Here is a 15,913-nt window from a genome sequence, read left to right as displayed (position 1 = left end):
GCTATGTAAAGACCTTACAGTCCCGGCACTAGTCCCCTTGACAAGTAATTTAGAGAAAAATACCTCAAATTTTTGTTATTTTCCTAAACCAAGTGGAGAGATGGACAAATATTTGTTTTATATATACTGTGACTTATTGAATTTTTTCTTTGTAATTTTTTGTTTCTTACATGCCTTTATCATATACATGTCACCCCTAAATAGAACATCTTAACTCTCATTGTATTTTTGGCTTGGATTCATTTTCTTCTTTTTGTCTGTCTTCCTATACATAAAGGTAGGGTATTCCATGCACCATTGCATAATGGTTGCTTAGTATTTGACTAATGCTAATCAGTATCTTCATAAATAATTTGTCTTATAAGGCAGACTATTAATATATAACAATTTAACACAAACATACATTTGGGACTGAGAAACAGGCGGGTGAAAAGTGCATCCTCGGGTCACTCTTTTTTTATATTTATTCATCATTTTACATCTGTTACAGTATATAGGGGAATAGAGGCTAAGAAAAATAAGATATTTTTTCTTCTGTTTTAATTCTTTTTTAGCATTAAAAAGATTCCTTTGACTTTAATACGAAAAGTCAAGTTTTTAATTAAAGATGGTTTAAGTCATGATTCAGTAAGGAAAGCAGAAGCTACATCATTTATTTTTACAAACAGAAATTAATACAAAGAACTCATTACCAGTTGTGAGTCAACAACTGCAAAGCCAAGTCAGGATTCTGGGGTAACACATGGATAGTTATTGTAGAAATTATTCAGCAAACACAGGGAAGAATTTGGATCTTTAGGACCTAGAAATTTGGAGGAGAGTTTTTTGTGGAGATGAAACTAAAATCTCTGAAGTGGGAAGGCTGTCAGTGGGTGCCAGGACTGCAGAAGGGAGGAGGGAGCTGCAGTTACTGGGACCCTTGAGAAGAAAGCGTTACGGGCTAGTGCTTCCAGCCCTAAGGGAACACATTACAGCTGGTTATGGGAACACAGAGAAAAACAGAAAAACTGGGTCCTGGACCTAAACACCTCTGCCAGGACTACAGGCCTTTGATGAATTCATGCAGGTGGGACCAGAGGACACCAAGGAAAGGTCAAGACATTTTCCTCCTCCCAGATTTCCAGAACACTTCTCTAGATGGGCCCTTACATATGCACCTCACGGACACGTGCGAAACACCGTGAGGCAGAGCCTGAACCCCAACATCACAAAGCAAAGTTCAGAAGGGTGGGTTTTGGACCTGACAGATAGCAACACTAACTGGCACAGACAGCTAAGTTATTCATAGCTTTTCCAAACCTTATTTTAACTTTTGTCTGATTTTTTACCACAAGAGTGAGCAAAGAAAGTATTTCATTTGCTTGTGAAATAGGTCAAAAAGGCCTGAGTCTCTCTGAGGACCCTCATGGAATTTTCTGCACTACCAGATTGCAAATGCCATGGTTCTGCAGACCAATGACTATTTAAGCGCACTGTACTGAGTAGTACTTCAATAATAATATATTCCTCCTGTTTGATAGAAGAATACAGGCAATCATATAAAACTTCCTATGGATTTATGACGTTATGAAATATATTTGACTCCAGGGAAAATGTCAATGGAGAAGTATATTTACAATGAGTTGACCTTAGAAGTATCTATTTATACTAAAATATGTTTGAAATTAACCTTTCCTAAATCCGAAATATTTATGTTTTATCAACATTTTACAATTCTTTGGAGAAAAAACTATTTCTAGCGGACATTACTGTAATACCTGGTACAAGTACTTATATTTGTAAAACTTCTTTCAGAGTTGCCCTTGGCATAAGGGCCTCAGAACAAATTTGAACGACATAGTTTGGGAAAGAGATGCCAACAAGTTAAAAGTAATTCACTCTTTGAAAGCTCATTTGTCACAATACTTTTAAGAGAAAGTGGTCCAAAAGAAAATCTCCATTTATATTACCCATGGAAAATAAAATAGCTTTAAGGCTAACTACTCTCCACAATAAGCACTGGCTAACATTAGAACGCTCACAAATAGTCTTTTGGATGTATTGCTTGTATTGTTAAAATTATCTTCCCATCTAACATTTTCTGCAACCATGGTCTGTCCCTTGTAATAGTTAAAACTATTTTCTGTTTGACCAATTATAATCTATATAAAGCTCTTGGATAATCTATGTATAATTTTTACAAGTGGCCTAGCACATAAGGAACATTCAGTAGATATTATGTATGTTGTTATTGTTGCATTGGAACGTCCATAGGGATAGACGGTATTTTCAGTGTTTCATGGCACCAGATTCTTCCTAAGAGAAACTGCATCCCAAGAGGGTCTGAGTGCAAACTCTCAGGTTACTGGTTTCTATTTTGCAAATAATTCATGCAAAATAATTCACTTCACAGAATTCATTTCTCCAACAATTTAGATACCAACAATAAATTTATGATAATTCAGGTAACAATTGTAAATATATGAGTTAATATCAATGTAACATCATTATATTTTTTCTTATTATAGAAAGTTATATACCTCATTGGTTTCAATCGAACCTAAACATAAACTATAGGCTTCAATGTTTTCTAAACTGCAATATATGAAATGATGATATTTGTTTAAGAACTATTTATGAGCATTTACTATGGTTGTTTGATTCTGATTGTGTCTGTATATGCATGTGCAACTTTGGTAACTAACTTGTTGCCCCAGACATCTAGTAAGTGATGAAACCTTGGCTTCTTTCTTCCTCTTTCACCCAATTTTGACTTTCACTATTCATAGTCTTGAGGTGACCTCATCTTGATTCTTGCCTTTAAACTACCTCTTCTGTCCCAAGCTTAATCTGATAATTATCTCGTATTTTGACTAAATTATAAAAATATGATGACATTTAAATATGGTAAAGCAGGTATTATTCCCCATTTTCACACTTAATCAAAAGGAAAATGAGTTATAAGATCTTATTTACAAAATCACTTCAGAAATTAAAAAACCAAATTAATATAATTATTCTTAAAATGTATGTCCTATATCAGAGATCTGCAAACTTCCTTTGTAAAGAATTGGTTGTGGATATTTTAGGCTTTAGAGACTGTATATGGTCTCTCTTGCTGCTGCTCCTGTTTCTGCTTTGCTTATTCTTATTACTTTTTTTTTTCAACCATTTAAAAATATCCTGGGGGCTTCCCGTGGTGCAGTGGTTGAGAGTCCGCCTGCCGATGCAGGGGACACGGGTTCGTGCCCCGGTCCGGGAAGATCCCACATGCCGCGGAGCGGCTGGGCCCGTGAGCCATGGCCGCTGGGCCTGCGCATCCGGAGCCTGTGCTCTGCAACGGGAGAGGCCACAGCAGTGAGAGGCCCACGTACAGCAAAAGAAGAAAATAATAATAAATAAAAATATCCTGTAATTCAGCCCTTGATCTGTGTAGTTCAAGAATCCTTGCCCATATATTATTGCTTCTTTTGCTGATTATTACATTTTGGACGTTAATTTTGAAAAAAGAAAAGAAACTTTATACTTAATAATCTGTTCTTTATTTAATAATAATAATTCTAAACCTCTATTAACATATATTCTGATAAATTATGTTATGAGAGATAACTTCTTTCTTGTGCTATTTCTGGCCTCCAATCTATCCATTTTTCAACATTAGGGAATGTGTCCTGGGGGACATGGGATCTCTCCACACTGACTGTGAAGTTGATTTTATGTCTTTTATACTCTATTTAATATAAATGACAGCAATACAATATTTTTTAATTGATATAATTCAAGGTATTTTTATAAGCATAATTATTACAAGGGCTTTATTTTTGAAAACATGGTAAATTTCTTATCTCTCAAATTCCTTTTCTTTGTCCTTAGGCAATTTAGTCATTAACTCCTCATTTTTAATCATGAATTGTTCATACTTAAACTTTCCCATCAGGCTAAGGTGAAAGGCAACATTAACATGTTTTCTTCCAAGAGTTCACATCTCATATTGTACACTTTGACTTTTAAGAAAATGTCCTCTATGGATCACAAATGTAGAGGAGCAGCTATAAATCTAAAATTTTAAGAGACGTAAAAGGGAAACTACTTAATTTAAAAAGAGGAAGTAAGGTGGACATAAGTTTTACAAAAATCAAGGCATAGTAAGTAAAAAATCAGAAGAGACTGGGACTAGAAACAACCATAATAAGCACAAAATGAAGAAAAAGAACTGTCAGGCATGAACTGTCAGATATGAGCGACATCGTCACTATGCTAGATCTTTTAAATGTATTATCCCATATAATCATACCTACAATATAAAGAAGGAATTTTTGTTCCAGTTTTATAGGTAAAGACAAACTCACAGATCTTATTAAGGACAATAGGAATTAAACCCAAAGTCTACTTGAGTCCAAAGTTCACCGAGTGCCCATATTTCTATATTATCTCTCAATTATACAAAACCCAGGAAAATTAATTTTTTAAATTTACATATTTTAGTTAATATGAATTAATTCATTATGAGTTTATTTTGTCAATTGTCTGAAAATAATTCCAAATTAGTTCTACATTATCAGAAGTATAATGAAGAGAATGAAAATTGGAAATGGTGCAGCCAATCCTCTAATTTTACGGTCAGGAACAAGCGACCAGCACGTTCAGTACAACTGATATTACTCGATGCCATCTCAAACACCCATTCACACAGCGTGGTCTTGATAAGTCCTTCCGACAACAATCCTTGTGCTAGGTACATAGTAGGTATTCTGATTGACTCATTTAAATCTTTGGTGCGGACAGAGCAACAGCAACTCTAGTCCCATTTGGTTACTCCCCTCCCTCTTTCTTCCTTCTTCATCTTCAAAGATCCCCTGATATTCACTGAAAGATCATTTTATGGGGACGTAAACTGTAATAGATCAATTATAACACTGATAGATTATCATAACTCCAGTAGAGCACGCTGATGGACAATGATGTGATTAAACTTCAGTACCTTCAGATATTCCTCTTTTTTTATTTTATAGTTCGGGAAATACCTCTGTAATATGTATTTGCACAATTGCATTCAGTATTGTAAAATGATTAATGCCTACTTAAATATGTAATTGACCTAGAATGGACATTGGCAAATATTTTATGGCTAAGATATAGAAATGGGATAATACATAGGTACAGACATACCTTGGACATGTTGGGACTTTGGCTCCAGACCACAATGAAGAGAATATCTCAATAAAACAGATCACACAAGTTTTTTGGTTTCCCAGTGCATATAAAAGTTATGTTTACACTATACTGTAGGCTGTGAAGTCTGCAAGAGCATTGTCTAAAAAAACAATGTACATACTTTAATTAAAAATACCATATTGCTGAAGAATGCTAACCATCATCTGAGATTTCAGCGAGTCATAATCTTTTTGCTGGTGGAGAGCCTTGTCTTGATGTTGATGGCTGCTGACTGATCAGGTGGTTGGTAAAGGTGGAGGTGTCTGTGGCAATTTCTTAAAATGAGACAACAGTGACCTTTGCCACAACCTTTCATGGACGAGATATCTCTGTAGCATGCAACGCCATTTGATAGCATTTATCCACAGTAAAACTTCTTTCAAAATTGAAGTCAGTCCTCTCAAACCCTGCCTCTGCTTTGAGCAACTAAGTTTATGGAATAATCTAAATCCTTTGCTGCCATTTCAACAATCGTCACAGCATCTTCATCAGGAGTAGTTTCCACCTCAAGAAATCACTTTCTTTGCTCATCCATAAGAAGCAACTCATCATCCATTCAAGTGTTATCACGCGATGGCAGCAATTCAGTCACATCTTCAGGGTCCACTTCTAATTCTCGTTCTCTTGCTATTTCTACCACATCTGCAGTTACTTCTTCCACTGAAGTCTTGAACCCTCAAAGTCACCCATGAGGGTTGGGATCAACTTTTTCCAAACTGTATTAATGTTGATATTTTGACCTCTTCCCGTGAATCATGAATGTTCTTGATGGCAGCTACAATGGTGAATCCTCTCCAGAAGGTTTTCAATTTACTTTGCTCAGATCCATCATAGGAATCACTGTCTGTGGCAGCTATGGCCTTACAAAATATATTTCTTAAATAATAAGACTTGAAAGTCAAAATTTCTCTTTGATCCATGGGCTGAAGAACGGACGTTGTGTTAGCAGGCATGAAAACTACATTAATCTCATTGTACATCTCCATCAGAGCTCTTGGGTGACCAGATGCATTGTCACTGAGCAGTAATATTTTGAAAGGAATCTTTTCTTCTGAGCAGTAGGTCTCAACAAGGGACTTAAAATATTCAGTAAACCATGTTGTATAAACAGATGTGCTGTCATTCAGGTTTTGCTGTTCCATTTATACTCTGTCTGTACACAGACAGAGTAGCTTTATCATAATTCTTAAGGGTCCTAGAATTTTCAGAATGGTAAATGAGCATTGGCTTCAACTTAAAGTCACCAGCTGCATTAGCCCCTAACAAGAGAGTCAGCCTGTCCTTTGAAGCCAGGCACTGACTTCTCTCTAGCTATGAAAGTTCTTGATGGCATCTTCTTCCAATATAAGGGTATTTTGTCTACATTGAAAATCTGCTGTTTAGTGTAGCCACCTTCATTGATTATCTTAACCTGATGTTCTGGATAACTTGCAGCAGTTTCTACACCAGCATTTGCTGTTTCACCTTAGTACTTTATGGTATGGAGAGGCCTTCTTTCATTAAACCTCATGAACCAATCTCTGCTAGCCTCAAACTTCTCTTCTGAAACTTCCTCGCCTCTCTCAGTCTTCATAGAATTAAAGAGAGGTAGGGCGTTCTTCTGAATTAGGCTTTGCTTAAGGGAAAATTGTGGCTGGTCTGATCTTCTATCCAGACCACTGAACCTTTCTTCATATCAGCAATAAGCCTGTTTCACTTCCCTATCACTCCTGTGTTCACTGGAGGAGCACTTTTAATTTTCTTCAAGAACTTTTCCTTTGCATTCACAAATTGGCTGACTGTTTGACACAAGAGGCCTAGCTTTCAGCCCTTCTCTGTTTTAACATGCTTTCCTCACTAAGCTTAATCATTTCTAGCTTTTGATTTAACGTGAGAGTGGTACGACTCTTCATTTCACTTGAACACTTAGAGGCCATTGTAGGGTTATTGATTGGCCTACTTTCAATGTTTCTGTGTCTCAGGAAATAGGGAGGCCTGAAAAGAGGGAGAGAGACCGGCAAAGGGCTGGTCAGTGGCGCAGTCAGAACACACACATTTATTAAGTTCACTGTCTTATATGGGTGTGGTTCATGGTGCCCCAAAACGATTACAATAGTAACATCAGAGATCACTGATCACAGATGACCATAACAAATATAATAATAATAAAAAATTTAAAATATTGTGAGAATTAACAAACCGTGATGCAGAGACACAAAGTGAGCAAATACTATTGGATAAATGGTGCCTGTAGACCTTTTTGATGCAATGTTGCTGCACACGAAGAATTTGAAATTGAACTGAGAAATTGAAGAATTTCTAAAAAATGCAATGTCTGCGAAATGCAATATGACAAAACACACTAAAATGAGGTCTGTCTGTACTTATATGAACAGGTTTCCACAATTTCTTATTAATGAAATTAAAAAATAATAATAATAATTTTTTGAAACACAGATCCACTGAAAATAAAGAGATTCTTTTTAAGGAATATTTTACTTGGTTCAAAGTTAGTATTCCTTATCTTCAAGATTGATTGTGAGTGCTGTTAATGCTGATCTGTAATGACAGTTTACACATTTCATCATTGAAAATGCCTATTGCCCCAGATTGATACTGCCAAGTATTGATATCCATCTATAAGCATACGCTATCAATAAACCATATTCATTGCATGGTAGGCATTGATAGAATTCTATGAGAGTCTTCCCTTGAGAGTCTTGACAAGTGAGTTACAATTTCTTACTATTATTAATTATTCGATTCTCCAGTTGTCTCAGAGTTGCCCAGTGGGAACACCCTTCTCTTGACCCATCACTTTTTGAGCACTTCCTTGTTTCTGGTAAGAGATATATACATACCATGAATTGCTTGTAATTTCCATGTCTCATGCCCTGGAATCAAATCAGCCCTGTCTATAAGAAACCCTAATTTCTTTTGTTGGAGAATGTTATTTAGAAGATAAAAGTGGATATTAGCCAAGCTCATTGCTATTGGTGTATATATACACACACACACACACACACACACATATATGTATATACACATATGTATATGTATATACGTATATACACATATGTATACATACATATACATGTATATATACATATACACATATGTATATGTATATACACATATGTATATACATATATATACACACATATATGTATATATATGTGTATATATATACACACATATATATGTATATACACACACATAAATATGTGTACATATAGGTATATGTATATATTTATATATAGATATATATAGGCATATGTGTATATCTATATATAGATATATATAGCTATACAAAAAATATACACATTTACAGCTGAGGTATTTTCAACCATTTCTTTATACTGAAGACAAGCATTAACAATACTTCCAATTCCCATCCAAATCCACAGTGCTCATTTTAACTTGCTTCTTTAAAAAAAATATTTATATTCCTTTTTCTGACAGTGAAAAGTGTGGCTCTCATGAATTCTTTAAATTGAAGTATAATTGACATACAACATTCTATTAGTTTCAGGGGTACATCATACTCAACACTTGTATGCATTGCGCAAAGATCACCACAATAAGTTACCATCTGTCACCATACGAAGCTATAAGAATTTTTTTCTCGTGATAATTTTAAAATTTTACTTGCTTAGCAACTTTCTTAGCAAATTTCAGTACAATGATATTCATTATTCTTGCATTTATTTATTTTATAAATTGAATTATTAGTATATTTAATTATTAATATTTTTTCAAATCACCATCCACGTATTATTAATCTTCCATCAGCACAGCCAGTTCCTCCTCCCCAGGGACGTCTCGCCTTGCTCCAGCTGCAGGACGCCAGGTTCTGCTGCCCCCTCATTTAGCTGCCTCCCCAGTCCTCGGGTTCTGACCCACCTCGCTAGGCAGTCTCTGCTCCCCGACCCCCTTTCCTACAGGCAGGGCGTGAGAAGCAGGGTCAGGCTGCCCTCGTGTGGTCGACCTCCCCCACACACCCTTGCCTTCTGACATCCTCTAGTGGGTGTGTGTCTCATCTCACATCTTCTCTGAAATGTCACTCCAATACCCTCCCCTCCAGGAATGTTCTCTTCAACCCACCTAAACTCTGACATCGGTGCTGGGCTGCTTCACGCCATCCCCCAGATCCTAACGAACAAGGGCACCCATCGTGGAGATGCCCTTCTTCATCCTGCTTGGATCTAAACTCCCTAACAGGACATCCCCACCACAGCCTGGACAGCCGCCCTTCTAAGGACAGCCGCCCTTCTACACACACTCATCATCGCTTCGGCTCTGGGACCCCAGGCCAGGCTAGGTCTCACTCACTCTGCTCAGGCCGCCAGCTCCCCTCCCCTCCCCACTCCTTCCCTCCTCCCCAAGATGCCTACATGCTTTTCCCTATTTAAAAGATTGAATGTTTCAGGCAGAGGAGAGAAGGGAAAGAGAAAAAGCTTAGCACAGTTTTAAAAGTATGAGTTCCCTTAAAGTTCTTTTTCAATCTATTGCATTTTCCCCTTTGCCTTTACATGTTTTCTTGGGAGAAGGAGGTGGAACGATTCTTATCTATTTTCAGGATTTCAACGATCTCTTAATTTACTAAATTTTCTCCAACTAGCTTGTTCTGTAAAGCTTCATCCCTTAACCCTCAGATGTTAAATCTGAATGTCAGTTTCATATATATTCTGTGGATATCCCAGGCAAATTTCAACACTTTAAAACCTGTGATTCTGTGAGTCACCACTGACATGTGTGACATCATTTATTCCCACCCCTAGAGCATAAAGTGCTTCTTGTTTTACATGCATTCTAACCACATTTTTTCTCTTTTCCTACATGGAGTCTTCAATGGTTGGGAAATTGCCCAAAATGGCAAAATTATTATTTATATCCAGATGTTAATGAGTTCTTAAAAAATACATATGTTGGTAATTTGCTTTGAACATAGTAGATTCTCTCCTTATCTCTTGATGCTTCCTCCACCACATTTTAGCATTAGAGGTATTTAATTGCTTATAGCAACATGGACCCACGCAATTGATCTTTACCCTTCACTCATGGTGTCCTGATGTGTTTTCTTTATCTTCCTCTCTCCCATTTATTTCTGTTAATTTTAAAGTCTAAAGTCAGCAATCACTTTCTTCAGAAGTTACCCTTGTAATCTGAGAATAATGCCATTTCTCTTTATACTTACTGCGTTGTTTTAAAATGATTGTTCGGTTTTCTTTTCTCTAAGACTGTATTGTGAATTCCTTGAAACCGGGACCTTACCTAGACTGACCAGAGTAAAATCTTGGTTTGCAGTAGGTTCTGGATGAATACTTCGTAAGTAAACTGTTTTCTACTGTCCTTGACAAGCAGTATTTCTGTATTTTGTCATACTTGCCACTTGGCCTGACTGACAGTTCAGTACTTAACGATGAATTTAATCTTGGCTCAGGTTGGTCTGTTTTGCTACAGTGTATTTTCAAATTATCTCTTAGTGCTCCAAGTTCTGACTTGCAATTTTGTAAGCTCTGTACATGACCTCCTCACTTCCTCTATAAGTGACAGACATACCTCGTGTATAAACAAATGAATGAATGGTCTTATGTTATATCCTGTGAATCTGAAATAAATGGGTGTATTTTTAAGAGAGAGAGAAGGTATGTATTCTAGCATCTTGGTGGAATTTTAAACACTTAATTTCATTTTTGAAATAAGCATCTTACGAACAAGAACTACCTTTGCCACTTACTTTATATATAATACCATTTAATTTTCGTAACAAGTTTCTGAAGCTTTACTGTTATTACTGTTGTTTTTAAAATGAGAAAAACAAGCCTGGAGAGGAGAAGTGATTCGATCAGAATCGCACAATTATGATTCAAACTCAGAACTATCTGGATTTAAAGCTCATGACCTTAATTTACACTATTCCAGAAAACTCAGATGTATGAGGACAAAAAGCATGTGACTGGATTTGTGGATTTTTACTATTATTATTTCACATGACAGTTTATTTACTAAGTAAATTAGTGTGCCAGATTAGCAAATAAAAATAAAGAATGCCAAATTATATTACATGAAATATATTTCTACTAAAAATCGATTTGTTTTGTATGTAAAATTCAAAGTTAACTGTCATGCTGTATTTTATCTAGCAACCCTAAGATGAATATCAATAAATAAGCATGCTGAGAATTTGAGGAATATCCATTGTTGAATAGTGTCAGTGTATGAGATCTGGGCATTAGTTGGGCAGACACTTTTACATTGGTAAAAATGACTGAATCATCTCAAATAGGGGTGTATGAAAGAAAGAAGGATAAGAAGAAGAAAAAAGAAATGATGGCAGTTATACATAGAAGGAACAAGGAAGGAAGGAAGGAAGATAGGGAGGGAAGAAGAATGAAAATCAAAGAGAATAAAAAGACAAAAGAGAGATAAATGAAAGAGTATTTAAACATTAAAAATGCAGCTAGTGTTGACACTTAGAAATAATACTGTTTCTGAGTCCTCTGATCCCTCAAACGTTTAATAAATCATAATCTTGAAAAGATTTGGCCCATCTACAAACTGAAAATGAATCAAAACTCACACTTATGTTCCTTCCATCTCCCTCACCATTGTTGCTTATTTCAGTTAATGTCTTTCCTTGTTACACCATGTTACTTCTGCATCATTATTTGGATCACATCAATTCCCATCTTTGGCAGGAACTGAGGGTATGTTTATATGTCTTTTGTGTCCTTGGATCTCATCTTGAGGTCTTAAATGATTACTTGCACGGTGCTTTTCTGCTTAAAGCACAAGACATGTTGAGCAATTTTCTATATAATCATATCAAGATCATCTCCTTTACATCTTGTGGAAATTGCTAATAGTACTTTTCTTGCCATGTTAAAATCACAAATAACTTACTCTAAAATGCACTAACTGCTTCATACCCTGCTAACACAGGCCACGGAACAAATTTTTTAAGTTGATAACTTAGATCATTGAAAATATTTTTAAAGTTAATATTTACTTTATTAGAATTCATTGGTACCTTTCCCAATTTTTTTGTTTGAAAAAGAGCCTTATAAAGAATGTTTAACATTTCTTATTATAATCAAACATAGGTTATCTTTTTTCTTTCTGAAAAAACTAGATTTGTAATGGAATAATAGGTTATTTATTTTTGCTTTATACTTAGATATATAATTATGACAGGGAGGCTACTAGAAAAATTTAGAAATTCAAGACATTGAATTAAAAAGTCCTGTTATGCCTAAACTTATGTGAATGTATTAAGATTATAATTCCAGAATTTCCACCAGCTGTGTGATGCCAGATCACTCACTTAATACCTCTGGGGCTCTGTTTTTAGATCTAAGAATTAAGATTTTTAAGTAATTTTTTCTACATTGTCTTCCCATGTCAATTAATTTGGGGATTTTTAAAGATACAATTTTTACATGTTCACATATTTTTTGTTTAATATAGTCGATGTAGATAATTTGGGGGTCTTACCTATATTAATTTTAGCTGTGAATTTATCCAGTGTATCTTAAGAGTAAAGCAAGCCACATTTAACAGAGAGCAAAGAGATCTTGGAGAAACTCTTTAAATTCCCCGGCTTTCAGTTCCTTCTCTTTAAGTAACTTTGGTTGTGGTGGAGTTAGACATTCAGGATGCCTTCTTGGGCCATAAATGAAATAGACAAAATATGTAGTTGCCAACTCACCACTGTATTTGGTGATACATAGACTCAGTCATTAAATAGAAGCACAGCATGAAAGAAATGATGCACCCTGAGGAATGATCCATCACTGAGGTGATGCAGGCCACCTTAAATCTGAGGAAACTGCATTTTCAACAGTAAAATCTAATAAGCCTGAGGTTCATAAAATAACTGGAGGAAAGCCACGTAAACAAGGAGACTAGCAATTTAGACATGGAAAACCTATGGATGCCGAAGCATTCGTACACTGGCCAAGCAAAGAAAATCATTAGGTAGTATCATAAAACTTCCCCAACCCATAAAATGCTACTATTTTATTCCTAGAAACAGCTATTTCACCCTTTTTTTTCCTGTGTATTTTACAGCATGGGATTCTTATATGGTGCCACCTACATTTAAATCTCATTTCTTTAAAGATTTTTTTCTCATCTTTTATCTTTTGAAAATACTACAGCTCACAATGGAATAATCAGTTTTTCTGAAGCAAAAAATTCTCCATTATATAAAGTGAAGTGTTTCAGAGCAAAAGAAAATGCCTGTTCAATATAAGATATCATTGTGATGTTTGGAATATAATAATGAAATCAATGTTTTAATATCTACTAATTTATTCAATAATTGCCATATTTGTCTGGTGTTTTTCAGGTATATTTTCCTCATTTGCTTTTGAGAGGGTTTGCAAAAGGTCCTCTCCCCTGATGGAAATTTTCCATCAGGTGGAAAATTAAATACAGGATAGAAACAAGCATGCTCTTTTTTCTTAAACAAATATTGAAAATATGTAGCATTTGATCAATTAATTTGTGAATCAAAAATAATAGTCCATGCTTTTGGATCATTAATTCTGTACATTTTGAACAAGTATGTCAAGTAAATGATAGATTAACAATAAAATAAAAGGAAGATTTGAACTAAGTTTCTAATTATCATCATATTCATTACCATTGTTAAATAACAAATCACTACAACATTTAGCAGCTTAAAAACTGGACATTTTTGTCTCACAGATTTTGGTGGGTCAGGAATCCAGGAGCAATTTATCTGGGTGGTTCAGGCCCAGGGGCTCTCAGCAGGTTGCTGTTAAGCTTTCAGCTGGGGCTGGCTTTATATGAACCTTCACTGGGACTGAATAATCCACTTCCAAGCTCATGTGTGTGGCTATTGGCAGGCCTTAGTTCTTCATCACTTAGGTGATTCCATAGACTGAGTAAACTGAGTAAACCTCAGTTTGGCCCTTGGCTTCTCCCAGTGTCCTCCTGGGATGCCAATGTTAGTTTATTATATTTTTTGGATTAAGGTAGAAGTCTTAGAAACGATGGTGGCAGAAAAAACATCTGAGTGACTTGTGTACCTTATTTTCAGTGTCTTGGTAGCTATTGTACACATAACTTCATTGAAACTTTAACTCTTTGAGTCAAGATCTCCTATCAGTTTAAAAAAAAAACAAACAAGAAAAACTTTACAAATACTCAAAATCTACCTTGACACACCTGCTCAAAAGATTGATGATTTCTTTTAGAAATATCCTCTTAGGTGAATATTTTTATTGCTATTAATTTCCTGCGTAATTTCTTTGATATTTATTTATTTCACCCTATTCAAGTTTTCATCTCTACTAGGTTCAAAAGAAGTAGGATTCATATTTTAAATTAAAAAATAATTTTCTCCAAATATTTATTCTGAAGATTTTTTTTATTGTCAACATATAAACAATAGTCTCTTCAACAAATGGTGCTGGAATCACTGGATATCTGCATATAGAACAATTAACCCAGACACAGGCCTTACATTTTTTATAAAAATTAACTCAAAATTTCTCTTTTGTCATTTTACATTTATCAAAACCCATAGAATATACAAAACCAAGAGTAAACCCTGATGAAAACTATGGACTTTGGGTAATAATGAAGTGTCCATGTAGGTTCATCAATAATAACACATACACCACTTGGTGCTGCAGGATGTTGACAGTGGAGAGGCTGCATATGTGGCAGCTGGGGACACACGGGAACTCTCTGTGCTTTCTACTCAATTTTGCTAAGACCCTAAAACAGCTCTAAAAATTAAGGTCTGTTTTAGAAAAGAAGCCCTCAATACTCAGTAGTATACAACAATAAGCATTTATTTTCATGTATTTGAGGATTTTGTGCGGGGGGCCCTGCTGATCACAGACATGCTTGTTGAGCTGAGGCTGGGATGAGGGAGCTTAGCTGAGGCCGTGCTGCTTCTCTCACCTTCCTCCTAAGACCACCTGGCTAGTCTGGGCATGCGCTTCTCTTGGAGGTGACCAAACAATGAGAAGGGAAACAGAAACAATGCCATTTTGGGCCCGGGCACAGGACAGACAAGCTGTCGCTTCCATCTTATTCTGTAGGCCAAGCCAAATCAAATCACATTACTCAAATATCAGAATGGGGAGACACTGAAAAAGCATAGCAAAGTGTTGAAGAAATGGGGCCATGAATGCCATCTACCACTCAGCATGAGAGACAGATTAAAGAAATTCACTGCACAAAATAAAATGGATTTGATCTAAATCTTCCTAGAATGGGTTATCTTAGTTCTGTTAAGTGAAAAATAGTTATCTTTAATAAAATTGCATATGAATAGCAAAAGATTACAATTTTAAATAACAAAGCCATAATATAAAATATTAGAAGCAAACCTCACTGACTTGAGGATATTAAATTATAATTTAAATATAAATCCTTAGGACATCCCATGGTTATGTTTTTCTACATTTTTAAGAGAAAAATCTGTTAATATGTAGCCAAGAAATGTAGAAATCTCTCAGTTCTGTCTATAGGATATAAAGAATGAATTATATTTTCTAATGACATTATGTTATGAGACCGTGAAATGTAATGCTCAAGAATTCTTTGTAAAGAAATATTTCTGTTAAAGGTCAGAGGATATATTAAAAGAGCTATAAGCAAAATATATAATATTTACATGAATGTTAATAAAAAAGAAGCAAATCTTCACTTATGTAGATAGACAAGGAAAATTTTCAAGTGGTTACTTTTTATGAAT

Source organism: Phocoena sinus, chromosome 1, assembly GCF_008692025.1.
Source record: "Phocoena sinus isolate mPhoSin1 chromosome 1, mPhoSin1.pri, whole genome shotgun sequence".
In the NCBI taxonomy this organism is placed as follows: Eukaryota; Metazoa; Chordata; class Mammalia; order Artiodactyla; family Phocoenidae; genus Phocoena; species Phocoena sinus.
The sequence above is the reverse complement of the archived record's forward strand: the minus strand, read 5'-3'. Positions refer to the sequence as shown.